The sequence below is a fragment of the Delphinus delphis genome, chromosome 10 (assembly GCF_949987515.2).
Source record: "Delphinus delphis chromosome 10, mDelDel1.2, whole genome shotgun sequence".
In the NCBI taxonomy this organism is placed as follows: Eukaryota; Metazoa; Chordata; class Mammalia; order Artiodactyla; family Delphinidae; genus Delphinus; species Delphinus delphis.
The window spans coordinates 96019191-96040704 of NC_082692.2; the positions used below are offsets into that span (position 1 = coordinate 96019191).

At 45.7% G+C, this 21514-nt stretch overlaps 1 non-coding gene across 1 annotated transcript; it reads left to right on the plus strand.

Moving 5' to 3' along the window:
* Nucleotides 1-17713: 17713 nt before the first annotated feature.
* LOC132433048 (U6 spliceosomal RNA) lies at nucleotides 17714-17820 on the plus strand. The gene has a single exon (XR_009521086.1). It is a non-coding gene; the product is annotated as a U6 spliceosomal RNA (small nuclear RNA).
* The last annotated feature ends 3694 nt before the right edge of the window (nucleotides 17821-21514 follow it).

Sequence of the window (21514 nt, forward strand, 5' to 3'; positions counted from 1 at the left end):
TACCTCCAGGAACTGGATGTTGAGTTCTAGCATCTTTGGAATTTTCCAGCTCTGGTACATTTATTTAGAGATGGGTCCAACCAAGCCCAGGTGGCCCTGCTCTTTAGTCCGGGTAGAAATGAGCCATAAACGCATTTAGTCCACCCCTTACCGCCCCCCTTCCCCGCCCCAATGACCTCTCAGTCTCCACTGGGGCTTCTAGCACAGGACAGCATCAGAGACACACTCAGACATGAAGACAGAGGACACATCCTAGCAATAGCCTTGCTGCCAGCAAGCTTGCTCCCTGGTGTCCTTACATTTACCGATGCTGTCCAGATGCAGGACCATCAGGGCATGTGGGATGGCCTGGGAGGTTCATGAGGCCGGGCCAGGGCGGCAGCTTACAACTCTCACGTACTTCCTCCGGCCCGCATCGTTTTAGGCCGCTTCTCAACATATGTTTCATTCCCCTGTTCCGTGCAGAGAGGAAAGCATGTTTTCATCTTGGAAAGCGCTGTGAACTTGAGCAGTAAATGCTAGAGTCTGGGTTTTACCACCTACTTACCTCTGTGGCCAAGTCACGGAGCCTCTGAGACTCACTTTCCCTGGGTGCTGACCTCATGGGGCTGTGAGGAAATAAGACTTCACTGACGTGAGGAGTGCTTTGCAAACCGTCAAATCCTGTACATCTGAAGCTGTTTCCTCACATTGGCAATTCTCACCCCAGGACCATCCTATGAAAATATATTTTCTCATCCAATAAACCTCCATCTTATTCATCTTCCAGATCAAACTCTTGTGTCTTTTCAATTCAGTAAGACCAACTGTGTGTGTGTGTGTGTGTGTGACAGAGAGAGAGAAACTGTGCCAGGCAAGGAAAGTAACTCCTTTGAACCCCAACTGGTGTGATGAGAATTTGAGATCTTTACCTCCTCAGAGAAGCCCTCCCTGACCACCTCAGCCCACTGAGAAATCCCCATTTTCAGAAACGCTGGTGCCTGACTACAGACTTCACCTGTAATGTGAACATGTCCAGTCTCCCCGGTGCTGTGTTAAGTGCCTAGAATAAGTCCCGCACACCACAGACCTTTATATATTTACCATTATCTTTCCTATTGCACATACCTGTCAATAACAATGTGCTGAGAGAACAATGCTGGATTACCCAAGAACACCCCTCAGCAACTTAACCACTAGGGTCAGTCAGTCCTTTGTTTCCCCGGAACAATCTCTCTGGGGAAATCTGGCTGAAAGAGGGCTCTTTGTGACAAAGTGTGCTATTCAGACATGTTCCCTGTTCTTCCCAAGAGGGAGTGATGGCAGAGATAAAGCGTGATGCTTCCAATTCCACAAACATGTCCACTGACCGTGGATGTGACAACACAACCCCTATTAGGGAACTACTGTCAAGACATGCATTCCCCACTTGCAGACACCAGTGGCCTAGGTTAAGGCATGACCAGAGAGAAAAGGCCTTCTTCGGAAGGAACGGAGCTTGGAATGAAAGCAGGGTGTTCTTTTTTTTTTTAAGTAGGCTGTTCTTGGGCAGAAGAAAAGGTTTATTGAGAATAAGGGGCTTTGGAATGTGTGACTTCTTTTGGAAAAGTAGGGCCTAGAGGAGCCAAGAGTCACTTAAACCTGGGTGTTCTCTTCACAGCACACAGAATGCCTGGGATTCTCATGATGTCTATTCTACAGAGGAGGAAACTGAGGTTCAGAGAGGGGGAGGGGCTTGCCCAAGGCCTCACAGCTGGTTAAAGAAGGCCAGCGTGGCTGGCGTAATGCCTGAGGCAGATCTAGCCAGGGGCAGGCACTAGCCCCCCAGCCTGGTCGCTGTGGTGACCAGAGTGCCTGGCGGCCTGAGTGTTTTACCTGAGGGAGACATGTGACCCGTGATTAGGCAAGGGGTTGGCAAGGGGGTTGGGTATGAACCGCACGGAGGTAAGAGAGGTGACTTGAGACAGTCCCCTGGAATCACTGGAGAGTCAGTCCAGATTCACACAGGGCACACGAAGGAAGCAAAGCTCTTCTCCTGTCTGCATTACCGCCCCCTGCCCCGCTTCGATCAGTCCATCTCTGGTGGAAGGAGAAAACCTGAGGGAAATTCCAGTGACCTGACAGCTCCGACCGCAAACCTGTCCCAAGCCCCAGGCAGTCCTGTCTCTCCATCTCCACCAATTCCAACAGCCCTCTCATTTTCCTTTTCCATTCAAAAAAAAAAAAAGGGAGGGCATTTCTTTATGGAAGTCTGACTTTCCTCCTGGGATGTTGAGCACACCGTGACAGAGCGCACTCTGTGCTCTCTTGTGCACAAACATTCATTCAGTAAATAGTTTTCTAAGCACCTACTGTGTGCCCGGCAGGGTGACCCTGGATGGCAGCACTGAGTCGGGAGGCGAACTCCACCAACCAGTGACCCTGCGCTGGAGGAAAAATCAAGACAAGCAGAAGGACTGGGATCCCGAGTTATAATTCCACCAGGAATGCACAGCCCTGTGTGGCCAAGGGCAAGTCCCCACACTCCCTGGCCTTGGGTTCTTCCCCTAAAAATGAGGGTACTGGACAATCTCTGAGATCCCTCACAGCTCTCCCTGTCTATCATCCTCTAGGTCTAGTGAGCAAAACACACACAGCGGAGCTGCGAGCACAAACAGACCGTGTGATGGAGCATGCTCAGTGCCACCGACGGCTCGGGCACGCGCTAGGTACTCGGTAAACACTAGCAGAAGGACCGAGTACGGACGGTGAGGGAGACGCTAACGCACTCGACCAGGAGAGGGAGGCTTCAACAACTGAAACATCACTTTTCACCTCTCAGCCTGGTGAAAGTGAAAGAGAAGGGTGCCTCATGGGCTCTGAGGCTCTCGAACATCGCTGCCACGACTGTGTTCTGGAAGAGCCTCCTTGGAAGGAACCTGGACAAGAGGTATCAAAAGCCTTAAAAACATGGCTACCTTTGGGCACAGCAGCGAACGCTTCTAGTGAGGTAACCTGGAAACAATCCTGTAAAAATGCCAAGAGATAGGTACACAGACGCTAACCAAGCGTTGCTGGTAACGGTCACGAGGGATGAGTGGAGTAAGACTGTTGGATGTGCATCCAGTGAAAAACCACGTGGAGGGGAAAAACGACAGAATGGATCTGTGCTAACTGACAGGGAATGGTCGTGTGTGTGTGTGTGTGTGTGTGTGTGTGCACGCGCACGTGCCCACGTGAGGAGGGGGAGGACGGGGGGAGAAGGAGGACGAAGGGAAGGAAGAGGGAAGGGAAGAGGAGAACTGTCCCCGCAGTACATGACAAACACATAGGGGTGGTTTGACCAGTTTTACTACCTGTATGTTCTGATTCTCATAGTACGTAGGGATTATCTTTGCAATGTGAAAAGAGAGACTCTATTTCCAAAAGCCTCATCACAGACCAATGGAAGCACCTCTGGCCTCCACTCTCTGCCCTGCCTGCACATGGAAAGTGCCCCCCAGCTCACATGCTGGTGAGCTCCCCAGCGTCCCCAGTCAGCTCGGGCTTGAGTGGGGCTGGGCAGCCAGTGGAAAGGCAGAGGAGCCCCTCACAATGTCAAGCACGCAGCACCTTCCCCCACCTGTAAGGCGCTGGTGACACTCATCAACAGCGTCCTAGAAAGGCCACTCTCCAGCAACATGTCCTCACGAGACGGATGCAGCAAACCAGGCGGGACAGCCAAGGTCCCCGCAGCCTGTGTTTGGGGCGAGCCGAGTGCAGAAGCTCCTCCTGAAGGAGCAGCCTCCCAGAGCTGACCCAGGATACCTGACGCGAGGGCAGGACCCCGAGGATTCTACAGCCTTAGGACGTGAGGAACACAGACACACATGTACGTTCATTTCACACAGGATGACTCTGAGGTGTGGAACAAGGAAGGTGACATTGTTCAATGTCACCCAACGAATCAGAAGCCGAGCTGAGACCAGGACGCCAGGCTCGGGGTGCTGAGTACGTGCCCCACTGACTAAGCCACCTCTCCAATACGGCACAGACACCAAACTCCTAGTTCTTAACAGGCTGCTTCAGATCCCACCCTGCGGCCCCTTCCAAGCCCCTGGTCCATCCTGTCGGCCTCCCCTCCACCGACACCGCCCTGCTCCCTGGACCAGGCATAGCTCCCGGGGCAGTGCAGGTCTCCCAATACCCCCTCCTCCCGTGCATTCCACCTCTACGCCCTTGCTCAGCCCCTTCCCCTGCTAGGACTGTCCCGCTGCTCCAACTATCAAATCCCATACCTTGCCCACTTCACAGATGGAGAAACTGAGGCTCATGACATTAAGTGATTTGCCTAAGACTGCCCCACTAATTGGTATCAGACCAGATCCCTGACTCCCTCCTGGTCTGTCACCCATTTTCTGAAAACTGTGTGTTCTGGAGCTACGGACCAGGGTGCTAGAGAGTGGATGTGCCCTTTGCTTGTGAAACAGTGACTTGGACAGGACTTGGCAGTGACAGCTCGTCTCTGCTCTGTTCAACATCGACACAAAGGCTGGGGGCTGGAATCATCACCCTGTGGCTTGTGAAGGCTTGTCTGCCCACAGAGCATCCGATGCTGGCCAGGATCCTAGCTGTGGGTCAGAAGGCCTGTGCGTGGGTTCCCAGGCTGCCTCACCACAGGGTGGCTGGGTTCCAAGGGCAAGCACCACAAGAAAGAGTAGAGACAGACAGTAAGCCAGAAACACAGAGAGACAGTGAGCCAGAGACAGAGACAGACAGAGACCCAAGAAGAAGGCACACCGCCGTTTGTAGCTTAGTCTCAGAAGTCGCAGCGCGTCCCTCTGCCACATTCTGCCCCACAAAGCAGTCACGAAGCCCCACCCAGGCTCAGGAGGAGGAGTACAGACTTTGTCCTTTGCAGGGAGCGGTGAGGTGCTGGAGGCATGTGTGACTAAAAGTACTGCTGTGCCACTTGGGGAAAAAACACAATCCCACCACGTCAGTGAGGCGTTCAGGAAGCTGCAATGAAAGAAGAGGTGAAACGGTGCCTGGTGAGCATCCAAGAAACAGGAGCTAGGATGTGGCCACTGCCTACAAGGATGCCCAGGAGTCTGGGGACCACAGGTCAGGAAGCAGTGGCCACGCCCAGAGGACTGAGCTGGAATCTGTCCTCTGCACCCCAAGCCACAGAGCTCAAGGTTCCCTTCACTGTACCCTGGTCTGAGTGAACCAGAGGCCTAGGGCACGAAAACCACGTTAGTGAGCGTTTTCCCCACGTGCCCCCCCACATCCATCACACCCCAACATTATAGCCCAAGGCCCCAGATTAGGAGCCAAGGGTATTGGTCCTAAAGAAACCACACATCCTAAACAAGATGCGAAGTACTGAGCAAACCGCTGAGAAATGAAAACAGAAACCTCTGCAGGCCGCAGGGCCAGTGGAGACGCATGCAGCTTGCAGAAACAGAGGCTCAGATGTCCTCCTGGCCAGCAAAACGGTCCCTGGCAAGCCGGGCGCTTCTGGCCCACCCTGGGGACCTGCGCCGCCCAGCTCTGGGCCAAACTGTCACCGGGGGTCTGTCCTCTCTCTCCTCCCGCCCCTCCAGTGAAGATCACAGCACAGAGATTTCAGCGGAAAGCGGCCACAAGTATCACTGCTCCCAGAAGTGGTTTTCTGTTCTTGGTGTTGTTTGTTTTTTACATCTCGGTACATTTCTCTCTAACGGTGGGAAGTCAGGCACAGCGTGACAGAGAAGTGACAGAGAGGACAAGCAAGGGTCCTGCGGAGCCCCTCCAGGCCAGCGTCTCCATACACGTCCCAGCAGTCCTGAGGGCCGGCACAGCCTATGGAGAGGCCGCAGGAACTCGGAACAAAGACGCAGGAGAATCATAAAGACATTAAATGTTGAGCCAAAAAGGACTCCAGAAATCGTGTCTCGCCATCTCCCTGCTTCTTAGAGAATAAAAGTGAGCTCCAGAATGGGGTCAGGACTGGCCCCGGCTGCTGCTGCTTCCTTGCAGGGCCAGGCCCCTATGGCTGCAGCTCTGGCCTGTTTGCAGCTTCATGGCTCGGGGCAGTGAGCCCTCCAGGTCCAGGGCCTGCACCACCTGTGCCAGAAGAGCTGCTTCTGGACCACCTGGAGGTGGGGGGAGGGGGCTTAGAGCCCCAGTTCCAGCCCCAGGGCAGGTCTAGGCACCTAATTTGCAAGGCCAGGTGCCAAGTGACGATGCAGAGCCCCTTGTTCAAAGTTGCTTAAGAAAGTGACAGAAGCCTGAGCTAACGGAGGGGCCGTGGGCCCATGAAGCCCACCCGCCCGCCCACCACCCTTCGCACGGTTCCCTCCATCCCAAGGACTATCTGACTTACTCCCTAGGTATCTTGTGAAGCTGTCTCCCCCTCCCCCATCTCCCCAACACTGCTCCACTCCAAGCTGCCAGCCACACACACTCCGGACACTGCAACCCCCTTGTCCCCTCCCACCTGCACTCCATACAGCAGCTAGTTGCCTTTTAAAATGACACTTGTGATGATGTCATCCTCTGTGGCAAATAGTTCAATGTCCTCCCCCTGCCCCCAGGGGTAAAGACCAAAGGCTTTACGGCAGCCAGGGCACCCGAGTGGTCCAGGCCCTGCTGCCCACACCAACCTCGTTTCATACCACCCTCTTTCCGGTCCCCCGAGCCTCAGCCACTGCCCACACACCGCGGCCAAGCGACCTCCTGCTCATGCCTCTTACCCCAGCAAACCCGCCACAGCTTCCTGACTCCATCAGGACCACTCGTCCTGCAGACCCCTCCTCCTTAGCACCTTCCACGGGTGTGATTGCGTGTACATTTGCGCGGGTTTCTGGGTAATGCCAGGTCTGGTTGTGGTCACCACTGGGTCCCTGTGCCTAGTATGCTGTGCGTGCACAAGACACGTGATCAATGAGTTGGCCAATGAACCAATGGCTGTCTCAAACGTGCAGATCCTGGGACTGACAATGTCCCCGCCTGGTCACGAGGGGGAACAGGGAAGCCTCCTAAACTGTAACAATATGACTAGGTGACCTTCCTCGAATGGATGCTGTAAGGATAAGACTGTGCTGAATGTTAAGTGAAATCATTATCCTGTACACCTGAAACAGTGCTGTGTGCCAACTGTACCTCAGTTAAAAAAAAAAGAGAGACTGTGTATACAAAGCAGCTGGCACAAGAGCAATGTTCAACAGTGTCTATTAAGTGCTTGTGGAGGGACACTGTGAGGTCCAGGGACAAGTGGACATCAAGGGAGCCCTGTCTTTCCCATCCCGTCCCCAAATATCTGGGATTCTACGAAGAAACACTTAGATTCACTTATTTCTACGATGCATTAGAGATTTCATGCATCTCCCCTACCTGAGGGATATGCATTTAAAGAGGGGCTTCTGATGCCAGCTCCGGTTGCAAAATACCCCTCCCTGGTCAGGCACAGCGAGCAGGCGTGGGAGGGAGTGGCTGAAATCCATCGGGGGCGAGTTCCAAACCCAGGTCACATGCTTCTACACCGGGTCGCCTTTGGGGGAGAATGTTTCACCTAAATTAATTAACTTCACCCTGAATTAGACCTAGCCTAAACCCTAATTCTAATCTAAATTAACTAACTTTCAGAATGGAGAGAAGAAGCAGGTGGACACCCACCCTACCCACAGGTAGACAGCTGCCCCAGGCTTCGACCAGCTTTCTTGCACCTGAAAAGCTTCTTGAAGTTCAGACTCAATGAAAAGATGATTAAGCGGCCTGGTCAATTCAAACAGAAGGGGAGCTGCCCTCCCTGCCAAGCCACCCACCAGGGATGGGAGTAGCGTGAGGGCTCCGTTCATTTTCTCCTCCAGCCTGACCTTTGGTTTGTCCTCCCAGGTGGGCTTTGCAGCGCCCAGGGGTCCTGTCTGGCCTAGAGACAGCTGGGCATTGGGAGGCCCCCCCACCAGCTACCCAGGGCATCTAGAGAGGGGACGGCCACCACGGCAGCCAAATGAGGCTCCAGGCAGGGGGACTGAACCTCAAAGCAAAGCCTGGCTCCCCAGACCTTCCCTAACCTAATTCCTCTGAAGGATCTGGGCAAAGTAAACGGACAACCTTCTGGAAAGGATTCACCATTCTAGATGCCATTAAGAACATTCCTGATTCATGAGAAGAGGTCGAAACACCAACATTAACAGGAGTTTGGAAGATGCTGATTCCCTCATGGATGACTTGAAGGGGTTTCAGCCTTCACTGGAGGAAGGAGCTGCAGATGGAAACCGCAAGAGGAGTACAATTAGAAGCGGGGCCTGAAGATGTGGCTGAAATGCTGCAATCGCATGACAAAACCTGAACAGACGAGGAGCTGCTTCTAACACATGAGCAAATAAAGTGGTTTCTTGACATGGAGTCTATTCCTGGTGAAAATGCTGTGAAGACTGCTGAAATGACAACGAAGGGTTTAGAGTACATCAACTTAGTGGATAAAGCAGCGGCAGGGTCTGAAAGCACTGGCTCCAGTTTTGAAAGAAGTTCTGCTGTGGGTAAAATGCTACCAAACAGCACTGCATGCTGCGGAGAAATCGTTCACGGAAGGAAGAGTTCATGAATGTGGCAAACTTCACTGTCGTCTTATCTTAAGAAATTTCCAGAGCCACCCCACCCTTGAGCAACCACCGCACTGATCAGTCAAGCAGCCATCACATCAAGGGAAGACCCTCCACCAGCAAAAAAATGGTAGCTCACTAAAGGCTGAGATGACGGCTAGCATTTCTTAGCAATCATTTTTAACTAAGGTATGTAGAGCTGAGCCCTGAACGACAGATTTTCGAGTGCACAGGGGGTCGGCACTCCTAACCCCTCCATTGTTCAAGAGGTTAAAACATAACTTTTATATGCACTCTAGGAAACCAAAAAATTCGGGACTCGCTTTATTGCAATATTCACTTTATTGTGCTGGTCTGGAATTGAACCCACAATACCTCTAAGGTACGCCTGGCACAGGTTTTGTATAGACATGTATTTTCAGTTTTCTCGGGCATATACCTAGGAGTGAAATTGCTGGGGCATATGATAACTCTCTTGAACCTTTTGAGTTTTACATCCCCACTAATACAGCATGAGGGTTCCAGTTTCTCCACATCCTTGAGAACACTGGTAACATCGCTCTTGTTGGATTCTAGCCATCCTACTGGATATGAAGTAGTATCTCAGTGTGGTTTCCATTTGCACTTTCCTGATGTCTAATGCTACTGAGCATCCTTTCATCCTTTCATGTGCTCACTGGCCATTTGTGTATCTTCTCTGAAGAAATGTCTATTTACTCTCTGCCAATTTTTTAAATTGGGTTGTCTTTTTATTATTGGATTTTAAGAATTCATTATATATTCTGGATACAAGTCCCTTATCAAATATACAATTTGTAACTATTTTCTCCCATTCTGTGGGATGTCCCTTCATTTTTTTTTTAACAACTTTATTGGAGTATAATTGCTTTACAATGGGTGTGTTGGTTTCTGCTTTACAACAAAGTGAATCAGTTACACATATACATATGTCCCCACATCTCTTCCCTCTTGCATCTCCCTCCCTCCCACCCTCCCTATCCCACCCCTCTAGGTGGTCACAAAGCACCGAGCTGATCTCCCTGTGCTATGCAGCTGCTTCCCACTAGCTATCTATTTTACGTTTGGTAGTGTATATATGTCCATGCCACTCTCTCACTTTGTCCCAGCTTACCCTTCCCCCTCCCCGTATCCTCAAGTCCATTCTCTAGTTGGTCTATGTCTTTATTCTGGTCTTGCCCCTAGGTTCTTCATGACCTTTTTTTTTTCTCTTAGATTCCATATATATGCGTTAGCATACGGTATTTGTTTTTCTCTTTCTGACTTACTTCACTCTGTATGACAGACTCTAGGTCCATCCGCCTCACTACAAATAACTCAATTTTGTTTCCTTTTATGGCTGCGTAATATTCCATTGTATATATGTGTCACATCTTCTTTATCCATTCATCTGTTGATGGACACTTAGGTTGCTTCCATGTCCTGGCTATTGTAAATGGAGCTGCAATGAACATTTTGGTACATGACTCTTCTTGAATTATGGTTTTCTCAGGGTATATGCCCAGTAGTGGGATTGCTGGGTCAAACGGTAGCTCTATTTTTAGTTTTATAAGGAACCTCCATACTGTTCTCCATAGTGGCTGTATCAATTTACATTGCCACCAACAGTGCAAGAGGGTTCCCTTTTCTTCACACCCTCTCCAGCATTTATTGTTTGTAGATTTTTTGATGATGGCCATTCTGACTGGTGTGAGATGATATCTCATTGTACCTTTGATTTGCATTTCTCTAATGACTAATGATGTTGAGCATTCTTTCATGTGTTTGTTGGCAGTATATCTTCTTTGGAGAAATGTCTATTTAGGTCTTTTGCCCATTTTTTGGATTGGGTTGTTTGTTTTTTTGATATTGAGCTGCATGAGCTGCTTGTAAATTTTGGAGATTAATCCTTCGTCAGTTGCTTCATTTGCAAATATTTTCTCCCATTCTGAGGGTTGTCTCTTCGTCTTGTTTATGGTTTCCTTTGTTGTGCAAAAGCTTTTAAGTTTCATTAGGTCCCATTTGTTTATTTTTGTTTTTATTTCCATTTCTCTAGGAGGTGGGTCAAAAAGGGTCTTGCTGTGATTTATGTCATAGTGTTCTGCCTATGTTTTCCTCTAAGAGTTTGATAGTGTCTGGCCTTACAATTAGGTCTTTAATCCATTTTGAGCTTATTTTTGTGTATGGTGTTAGGAAGTGTTCTAATTTCATTCTTTTACATGTAGCTATCCAGTTTTCCCAGCACCACTTATTGAAGAGGCTCTCTTTTCTCCATTGTATATTTTTGCCTCCTTTATCAAAGATAAGGTGACCATATGTGCATGGGTTTACCTCTGGGCTTTCGATCCTGTTCCATTGATCTATATTTCTGTTTTTGTGCCAGTACCATACTGTCTTGATTACTATAGCTTTGTAGTATAGTCTGAAGTCAGGGAGCCTGATTCCTCCAGCTCCGTTTTTCTTTCTCAAGATCGCTTTGGTTATTCGGGGTCTTTCGTGTTTCCATACAAATTGTGAATTTTTTTGTTCTAGTTCTGTGAAAAATGCCAGTGGTAGTTTGAGAAGGATTGCATTGAATCTGTAGATTGCTTTGGGTAGTAGAGTCATTTTCACAGTGCTGATTTTTCCAATCCAAGAACATGGTATATCTCTCCATCTGTTTGTATCATCTTTAATTTCTTTCATCAGTGTCTTATAGTTTTCTGCATACAGGTCTTTTGTCTCCTTAGGTAGGTTTATTCCTAGGTATTTTATTCTTTTTGTTGCAGTGGTAAATGGGAGTGTTTCCTTAATTTCTCTTTGAGATTTTTCATCATTAGTATAGAGGAATGCAAGAGATTTCTGTGCATTAATTTTGTATTCTGCTACTTTACCAGATTCAATGATTAGCTCTAGTAGTGTTCTGGTAACATCTTTAGGATTCTCTCTGTATACAATCATGTCATCGGTAAACAGTGACAGCTGTACATCCTCCTTTCCAATCTGGATTCCTTTTATTCCTTTTTCTTCTGACTGCTGTGGCTAAAACTTCCAAAACTATGTTGAATAATACTGGTGAGAGTGGACAACCTTGTCTTGTTCCTGATGTTAGAGGAAATGGTTTCAGCTTTTCACCACTGAGAATGATGTTTGCTGTGGGTTTGTCATATATGGCCTTTATTATGTTAAGTTCCCTCTATACCTACTTTCTGGAGGGTTTTTATCATTAATGGGTGTTGAATTTTGTTGAAAGCTTTCTCTGCATCTATTGAGATGATCATATGTTTTTTCTCCTTCAATTTGTTAATATGGTGTATCACATTGATTCATTTGCCTATATTGAAGAATCCTTGCATTCCTGAGGTAAACCCCACTTGATCATGGTGTATGATCCTTTTAATGTGCTGTTCAATTCAGTTTGCTAGTATTTTGTTGAGGATTTTTGCATCTATGTTCATCAGTGATACTGGCCTGTAGTTTTCCTTCTTTGTGACATCCTTGTCTGGTTTTGGTATCAGGGTGATGGTGGGCTTGTAGAATGAGTTTGGGAGTGTTCCTCCCTCTGCTATATTTTGGAACAGTTTGAGAAGGATAGGTGTTAGCTCTTCTCTAAATGTTTGATAGAATTCGCTTGTGAATCCATCTGGTCCTGGGCTTTTGTTTGTTGGAAGATTTTTAATCACAGTCTCAATTTCAGTGCTTGTGATTGGTCTGTTTATATTTTCTATTTCTTCCTGGTTCAGTCTCACAAGGTTGTGCTTTTCTAAGAATTTGTCCATTTCTTCCAGGCTGTCCATTTTATTGGCATAGAGTTGCTTGTAGTAATCTCTCATGATCCTTTGTATTTCCACAGCATCAGTTGTTACTTCTCCTTTTTCATTTCTAATTCTATTGATATGAGTCTGCTCCCTTTTCTTCTTGATGAGTCTGGCTAATGGTATGAATTTTGTTTATCATCTCAAAGAACCAGGTTTTAGTTTTATTGATCTTTGCTACTGTTTCCTTCATTTCTTTTTCATTTACTTCTGATCTGACCTTTATGATTTCTTTCCTTCTGCTAACTCTGGGGTTTTTTTGTTCTTCTTTCTCTAATTGCCTTAGGTGTAAGGTTAGGTTGTTTACTTGAGACGTTTCTTGTTTCTTGAGGAAGGACTGCATTGCTATAAACTTCCCTCTTAAAACTCCTTTTGCTGCATCCCATAGGTTTTGGGTCATCGTGTTTTCATTGTTATTTGTTTCTAGGTATCTTTTGATTTCCTCTTTGATTTATTCAGTGATCTCTTGGTTATTTAGTAGTGTATTGTTTAGCCTCCATGTGTTTGTATTTTTTACAGATTTTTTTCCTACAATTGATATCTAGTCTCATAGCATTGTGGTCAGAAAAGATACTTGATACGATTAGAATTTTCTTAAATTTAGCAAGGCTTGATTTGTGACCCAAGATATGATCTATTCTGAAGGATGTTCCATGAGCACTTGAGAAGAAAGTGTATTCTGTTGTTTTTGGATGGAATGTCCTATAAATATCAATTAAGTCCATCTTTTTTAATGTATCATTTAAAGATGGTGTTTCCTTATTTATTTTCATTTTGGATGATCTATCGGTGAAAGTGGGGTGTTAAAGTCCCCTGCTATGATTGTGTTACTGTCGATTTCCCCCTTTATGGCTGTTAGCATTTGTCTTATGTATTGAGGTGCTCCTATGTTGGGTGCATAAATATTTCCAATTGTTATATCTTCTTCTTGGATTGATCCCTTGATCATTATGTAGTGTCCTTCTTTGTCTCTTGTAATAGTCTTTAAAGTCTATTTTGTCTGATATGAGAATTGCTACTCCAGCTTTCTTTTGATTTCCATTTGCATGGAATATCTTTTTCCATCCCCTCACTTTCAGTCTGTATGTGTCCCTAGGTCTGAAGTAGGTCTCTTGTAGACAGCATATATACAGGTCTTGTTTATGTATCCACTCAGCCAGTCTATGTCTTTTGGTTGGAGCATCTAATCCATTTATGTTTAAGGTAGTTATCGATATGTATGCTCCTATTACCATTTTCTTAATTGTTTTGGGTTTGTTATTGTAGGTCTTTTCCTTCTCTTGTGTTCCCTGCCTAGAGAAGTTCCTTTAGCATTTGTTGTAAAGCTGGTTTGGTGGTGCTGCATTCTCTTAACTTTTGCCTGTCTGTAAAGATTTTAATTTCTCTATCGAATCTGAATGAGATCCTTGCTGGGTAGAGTAATCTTGGTTGCAGGTTTTTCTCCTTCATCACTTTAAATATGTCCTGCCAGTCCCTTCTGGCTTGCAGAGTTTCTGCTGAAAGATAAGCTGTTAACTTTATGGGGATTCCTTTGTGTGTTATTTGTTGTTTTTCCCTTGCTGCTTTTAATATGTTTTCTTTGTATTTAATTTTTGACAGTTTGATTAATATGTGTCTTGGCATGTTTCTCCTTGGATTTATCCTGTATGGGACTCTCTGTGCTTCCTGGACTTGATTAACTATTTCCTTTCCCATATTAGGGAAGTTTTCAACTATAATCTCTTCAAATATTTTCTCAGTCCCTTTCTTTTTCTCTTCTTCTTCTGGAACCCCTATAATTCGAATGTTGGTGCGTTTAACGTTGTCCCAGAGGTCTCTGAGACTGTCCTCAGTTCTTTTCATTCTTTTTTCTTTATTCTGCTCTGCAGTAGTTATTTCCACTATTTTATCTTCCAGGTCACTTATCCATTCTTCTGCCTCAGAAGATTACTTCTCCTTTTTCATTTCTAATTCTATTGATATGAGTCTGCTCCCTTTTCTTCTTGATGAGTCTGGCTAATGGTATGAATTTTGTTTATCATCTCAAAGAACCAGGTTTTAGTTTTATTGATCTTTGCTACTGTTATTGATTCTGCTATTGATTCCTTCTAGAGATTTTAAAATTCCATTTATTGTGTTGTTCATCATTGTTTGTTAGGTCTTTAGTTCTTCTAGGTCCTTGTTAAACATTTCTTGTATTTTCTCCATTCTATTTCCAAGATCTGGGATCATCTTTATTAACATTACTCTGAATTCTTTTTCAGGTAGACTGCCTATTTCCTCTTCATTTGTTTGGTCTGGTGGGTTTTTACCTTGCTCCTTCACCTGCTGCGTGTTTCTCTGTCTTCTCATTTTGCTTAACTTACTGTGTTTGGGGTGTCCTTTTCGCAGCCTGCAGGTTCGTTGTTCCCACTGTTTTTGGTGTCTGCTCCCCGTGGGTAAGGCTGTTTCAGTGGCTTGTGTAGGCTTCCTGATGCAGGGGACTGGGGCCTGTGTTCTGGTGGGTGGGGCTGGATTCTGTCTTTCTGGTGGGCAGGGCTGCGTCCAGTGGTGTGTTTTGGGGTGTCTGTGAACTAATTATGGTTTTAAGGCAGCCTCTATGCTAATGGGTGGGTTGTGTTTCCATCATTCTAGTTGTTTGGTATGGGGCATCCAGCACTGGAGCTTGCTGGCTGTTGGGTTGATCTGGGTGTTAGTGTTGAGACAGAGATCTCTGGGAGCGCTCTTGCCAACTGATATTACGTGGGCCAGGGAGGTCTCTGATGGTCCATTGTCCTGAACTCTGCTCTCCCACCTCCGAGGCTCAGGCCTGACACCAGGCTGGAGCACCAAGACACTGTCAGCCACATGGCCAGGTACGTGGGGATTTTCTTGCCTTTGGGGAAGTCTGAGCTCTTCTGCCAGCATTTGGTAGGTGTTCTATAGGAGATGTTCCAGATGTAGAAGTATTTTTGATGTATTTGTGGGGAGGAATGTGATCTCCACGTCTGACTCCTCTGCCATCTTTTTTTTTTTTTTTTTTTTTTGCAGTACGTAGGCCTCTCACTGTTGCGGCCCCTCCTGTTGCAGAGCACAGGCTCCGGACGCGCAGGCCCAGTAGCCATGGCCCACGGGCCCAGCCGCTCCGCAGCATGTGGGATCCTCCATGTCCCCTGCATCGGCAGGCAGACTCCCAACCACTGCACCACCAGGGAAGCCCTCTCTGCCATCTTGAAGGTCCCCCCCAAGCAGACTTCTAACAGCAGTGTTTGGGCTGCCATGACTGATGAGAATCCTGAAGACTCGCACCCACAGACTGGGTCTGTACCCACTCACCACCTCTTACCCTGTGAACCTTCAATGTATGGGGGCAGAGAAGGAGAGAAGAGAGAAATCCATGCTGCCGTACATCAGGCTGAGATCTCTCTCCAAGTGCAAGGTTCCCTCAGAAGGTGAGGGATGGGCAGGAGAGCTGAGGGAAAGTCTATAGTAAAATGGAGAACACATCTGGTCTTTGTCCCTGATTCCTGGCACAGAGCTTCAAAAATTCTTTGAATTTCCTGAGTGACAGAACTCTTTGTTTTGCTAATGAGGTGACTTATGGTGGACCTCCAGAGAGCTTCAGGATGGGAGCTGGTTGCCCAAAAGACAAACCACATGATTAGACAGTTGGAACTCTGGGCCAGCATGACCTCAGCGAAGTGAGGGAGGTAGAAATTGAGTTCAATTATACGGCCAATGATTTAATCCATGCTGAACGGAAAGTACTGATTCTGCCTTCAAGTAATGTGAAGCCAATGGTGAAATGAATGAAAGGAAGGCTAAAACAAAGTCCAAACACTGCTCAATTTCAGATCCAACCAAGTCAGCCCCTGCTCTAGCAGCCTGACAGAACAGTGTTCTTCTTTCTATGTTCTTTAATATAAAATGTTTAGCATGCAACCGAAGATAACAAGTCATATGAAAAAGCAAGAAATGTGATCTATGGTCAACAGAGGAAATGGTCAATAGAAGCAGACATAAAGATGGCCCAGATGTTGGAAAGATCAAACAAGAATATTGAAATAGCTATGATAAAGATGCTAAAATATGTAATGGAAAAGATGGATAGTATATGTGAATGAATGGGAAATTTAAGGAGAGACATGGAAACAAAAAAGAATCAAATGGATGTGCTAGAGATGAATAATACAAAACGAGAAATGAAGACTTCATTACATGGACTTAACAAGGTATTGGATACAGCCCAAGAAATAATCAGTGAACCTGAATACAGGTTAGTAGAAAGTATGCAAATTGAAACAAAAAGGAAAGTATACAAATTGAAATACATAAAAAGACAGAATAGAGAAAAGGGGATCTGAGGGAGAATATAAGAATGTCTAACACATACAACTGGAATCCAGAAGGAGAAGAGAGATTAGAATAGAATAGGATAGAACAGGGTAGAAGAAATATGTGAAGAATAAAATGGCCATAAACTTTCCAAACTGATTAAGGCATTAAAGGTTATGGTCACCAATTCCAGTGCATGTGGGGGTTCCCACACACCATCAAGCAATTTCCAAACTCCAACTTGGTGTTCTACAATTCAACTCAATTCTGACACTATATCCAGAGATAGTTTCAAATCCCACATGTTAATGGTTCAGTCCTATGAAGACTGGCCCACCCACCCACTTCAGACATCAACTGCAAGTCAAAGTTGTCACCTGTGTTTACTACTGACTAGCTATAGATTGAAGGTTCTATCAAGAAAGTGAAAAGATAACCCACAGAATATGTTAGCAAATCATCTCTCTGATAGGGGACTTGTGTCCAGAATTTTTTTAAATTATAGGGACTTCCCTGGTGGCACAGTAGTTAGGAATCTGCCTGCTAATGCAGGGGACACGGGTTCGATTCCTGGTCCGGGAAGATCCCACATGCCGCAGAGCAACTAAGCCCGTGTGCCACAATTACTGAGCCTGCACTCTAGGGCCCATGCTCCGCAACAAGAGAAGCCACGGCAATGAGAAGCCCACACACCACAATGAAGAGTAGCCCCCGATCGCTGCAACTAGAGAAAGTCCACACACAGCAACTAAGACCCAAAGGAGCCAAAAATAAAAAATTTATTAAAAATTTTAAAAGTATTAAAACTCAATAATAAAACAATTTTTTAAATGAGCAAAATATATGAATGGAAATTTCCACAAAGAAGATATCCAAATGGCCAACAAGCACATGAAAAGATGCTTAACATCATTAGCCACCAAATCAAAACCACAATTAGATACAATTTCATACCCACTAGCATGGCTATAGTAAAAAAGACAGATAATAACCGGAATGTGCAGAAATCTGAACCTCACACACTGATAATTAGACTGTAAAACAACCCAGCCACTTTTGAAAATAGTCTGGTAGTTCCTTAAAAGATAAAACACAGACTTAATAGTGCTCATTCCGGCAGCACATATACTAAAACTGCAACGACACAGAGAAAACTAGCATGGCCCCTGCGCAAGGATAACACGTAAATTCGTGAAGCGGTCCATGTATTTTAATATGCGAAATCTAAAAGATAATACAAATTAACTTATTTACTAAACAGAAACAGACTCATAGACACAGAGCACAAACTTATGGTTACCAAAGGGGAAGAAGGGGGAAGGGATAAACTAGGAGCTTGGGATTAACAGATACACACTACTATATATAAAAGGGATAAACAACAAAAGACCTACTGTATAGTACAGGGAACTCTATTCACTATTTTGTAATAACTTACAATGGAAAAGAATCCGAAAAAGAATATATATATATACACATATATGTATGTGTGTGTACATATATATATATATATGAAACCGAATCACTTTGCTATACACCTGAAACTAACACAGTATTGTAAATCAACTACAGTTCAATTAAAAAAAAAACACAGACTTAATAGACTTAGTATATGAGTCAGCAACCCCCATCGAAGGCAAGTGAAAACATGTCCACACAAAAACTTGTACATGCACGTTCACAGCAGTATTATTCATAACAGGCAAAAAGTGGAAACCCAAATGTCCATCAACTGATCAATGGGTAAGTAAAATGCCTTGCATCCATACAACAGAATATTATTCAGCCATAAAAATGAACGATACATGCCACACATGTATGAAACTTAAAAGAAATACATGCACTAAGTGAAAGAAGCCAGTCACAAAAGACCATATATTGTATCATTCCATTTACATGAAATGTTCAGAACAGGCAAATTCATAGAGACAAACTACCATACGACCCAGCAATCCCGCTACTGGGCATATACCCTGAGAAAACCATAATTCAAAAAGAGTCATGTACCAATATGTTCACTGCAGCTCTATTTACAATAGCCAGGACATGGAAGCAACCTAAGTGTCCATCGACAGATGAATGGATAAAGAAGATGTGGCACATATATACAATGGAATATTACTCAGCCATAAAAAGAAACAAAATTGAGTTATTTGTAGTGAGGTGGATGGACCTAGAGTCTGTCATACAGAGTGAAGTAAGTCAGAAAGAGAAAAACACATACCGTATGCTAACACATGTATATGGAATCTAAGAGAAAAAAAAAAGGTCATGAAGAACCTAGGGGTAAGATGGGAATAAAGACACAGACCTACTAGAGAATGGACTTGAGGATATGGGGAGGGGGAAGGGTAAGCTGGGACAAAGTGAGAGAATGGCATGGACATATATACACTACCAAATGTAAAATAGATAGCTAGTGGGAAGCAGCTGCATAAAAAAAATTTTTTAATTAGAAAAAAAAAATGACCAGCTAGAACTGGTTACCAACCAGTAGTGTGATATATTCTACTAATTCTACTTTTTCAATAACTCACTGTTTAACGAATTGACTCTTATTTGGTCCCCCCAGATGTTCTGTTTTGTTTTGTTTTATTCAATGTAAAGATACCACTTTAACGCTCTTTAGCTGGCGAATGAAGAGCCCTGCCTCAACCTCGTTCCTTTGCCAGGGGAGGAAGGTAGCCCATGATGAGGTATGATGACCACCTGTCAGGAGCAAGAGGTTGTAAAGGGTCAGGAAATGCAAGTGACATCATCTGAGTGGTGAGGACATCTGTCTTCTGCAGATGGGGCCAAAGGCTCCACTCATCTCCCATCCCAAGACAGATGGGCTGCAGGGAAACTGAGTACCCTTGTGTCACAGAACAGGCGTCTCAGAGGTTCCAAAAGATCACCTGGCTGGCTCCATTTCCTGTAGTTTGTCTTACCATACACCAAGGACTGACTCACAGACAAGGTCCCAAGTAGAATGAAAAAAATCTAGTGTGACAAATGCCAAATGGTCTGTGGGGAAGCAGACGACTTGCGACCCCACCTTGAGCATCTTTGGATGGTGTTTTCAGAGCCCTGGGTCTCAGTTCAAGCCAGCTTTGCCCAGAGCCTGAGCTACTCCCATGGTCTATGTTAGGAGGCAGCAGCTGTTGCATTGACTCTTCCATGTGAAGTCCCAGCCTTGCCTCGCGCTAGTTCTATGACACTGTGCAAGCGACAAAAATCACCGAGCCTGTTTTTTCATTTTTAAAGTGGTGATAAGAATAACGCTGAGGGCTTCCCTGGTGGCGCAGTGGTTGAGAGTCTGCCTGTCGATGCAGGGGACGCGGGTTCGTGCCCTGGTCCGGGAAGATCCCACATGCCGCCGAGCGGCTGGGCCCGTGAGCCATGGCCGCTGAGCCTTTGCGTCCGGAGCCTGTGCTCCGCAGCTGGAGAGGCCGCAACAGTGAAAGGCCCGCGTACCGCAAAAAACAAAACAAAACAAAAAAGAATAACGCTGAGCTCAAATTGTTGGTGCACGGATTAAATCAGATACCTGTACAAAAGACAGTGCTTAGAGAAGATAAAGAACCTTTCATGGATGGTGAGAGTCGGGGAAGCTTTCTGAAGTGTGGGATTGATCACCTGTGACACTGTGAAAGCCCAGATGGACCTCCCGGAGATTTGGGCACCACCCTCATGTGACTCTAAACCATCAGTATCACAGAATCCATGGTATATGAACTCTGGAAGGACCCTTCCAGAAAACCCAGCCTAACTCACTCATTTATGGATGCATTCTCATCCACTAGAGAAAGGAAGTTATTCATTCATCAATGTTAAAACTCAGGACAGAGACCCTGATTTTTTTTTTTTTTTTTTTTATGTCTTTGCATTACGTGCTCTGCCCACTTCCCTTTAGCCCATGGCCTGGACAAAGTTTCACTCAATAAACGTTCACTGAATTTTGTTAACCCGTCCAAGGACAGAGAACTCAGAAGAGACAAAGCTCAGACTAGAATTCCATTTTTTCAGGCTTATAGAGAAGAGGGAACTGCAGTAGGTAAGAGGAATCCAGACCTTGGTTCAAACCTCAGCTCTGCCCTGAAGTTGGGGACCTCAGGCAAGTTATTTAACTTCTTATCAGTAAAGCGGGGACCAGCACATCCACATCTCAGTGTTGTTTCAAGAATCAAAGGAGATACAGATATCAAGCACCCGGCTCTCTGTTACAAAAGACCAAATACTAACAATGACCCCGAGGAAAAAATAAGTCAGTCAAACACCTGGATATTCAGTTAACATCACATAAAGCCTGTATATATTTGCGAACAGCTAAGGAAATGGAATTTCCAGGTTTGCAATCATGTCCGTGTTTCACAGATGGTGTCCTGGGCTTACCCACATCCCCTCTCCCAGGGCAGTCACACCTGACACATCACCCAGCCTTCGGGGCCTCAGCCGCCCTCCCTGAGCTGTCAATACCACGCTGGCAAGAGTGCTAGTCAGGGCTCAGGAGATGGGGGTTCAGAAAAGCTCTACCATCTTGACAAACGACACGCCCCACTCCGAGCCTCCATTTCCTCATCTGTGAAATGCCAATAATAATGTCTTCCACGCAGGGATACTGTGAAAAAGACGGATAGAATGACGACTTTGGAAAGTATGCAGCACTTCAGCAACAGGAGGGGGTGTTTTGTGTGTCAATCAAAATCGAGCTTTGGTCTAACTACAATACTGGCTGAAAGTTCTTGGGCATTTCTGCAAGTTAAAAACCTAACTTGGGTCTGAAGCAAAAAAAAAAATTCTCATTAAAAAAGAGTACTGAAGCTATTTGTTTCCCCACCATCACCCCGCCCCCAATCCACTGTGGAAGCCACCTCTAATCAAGCTGACATTTTCCCAGAGAAAGATGGCTCGGGTTATTGCCGG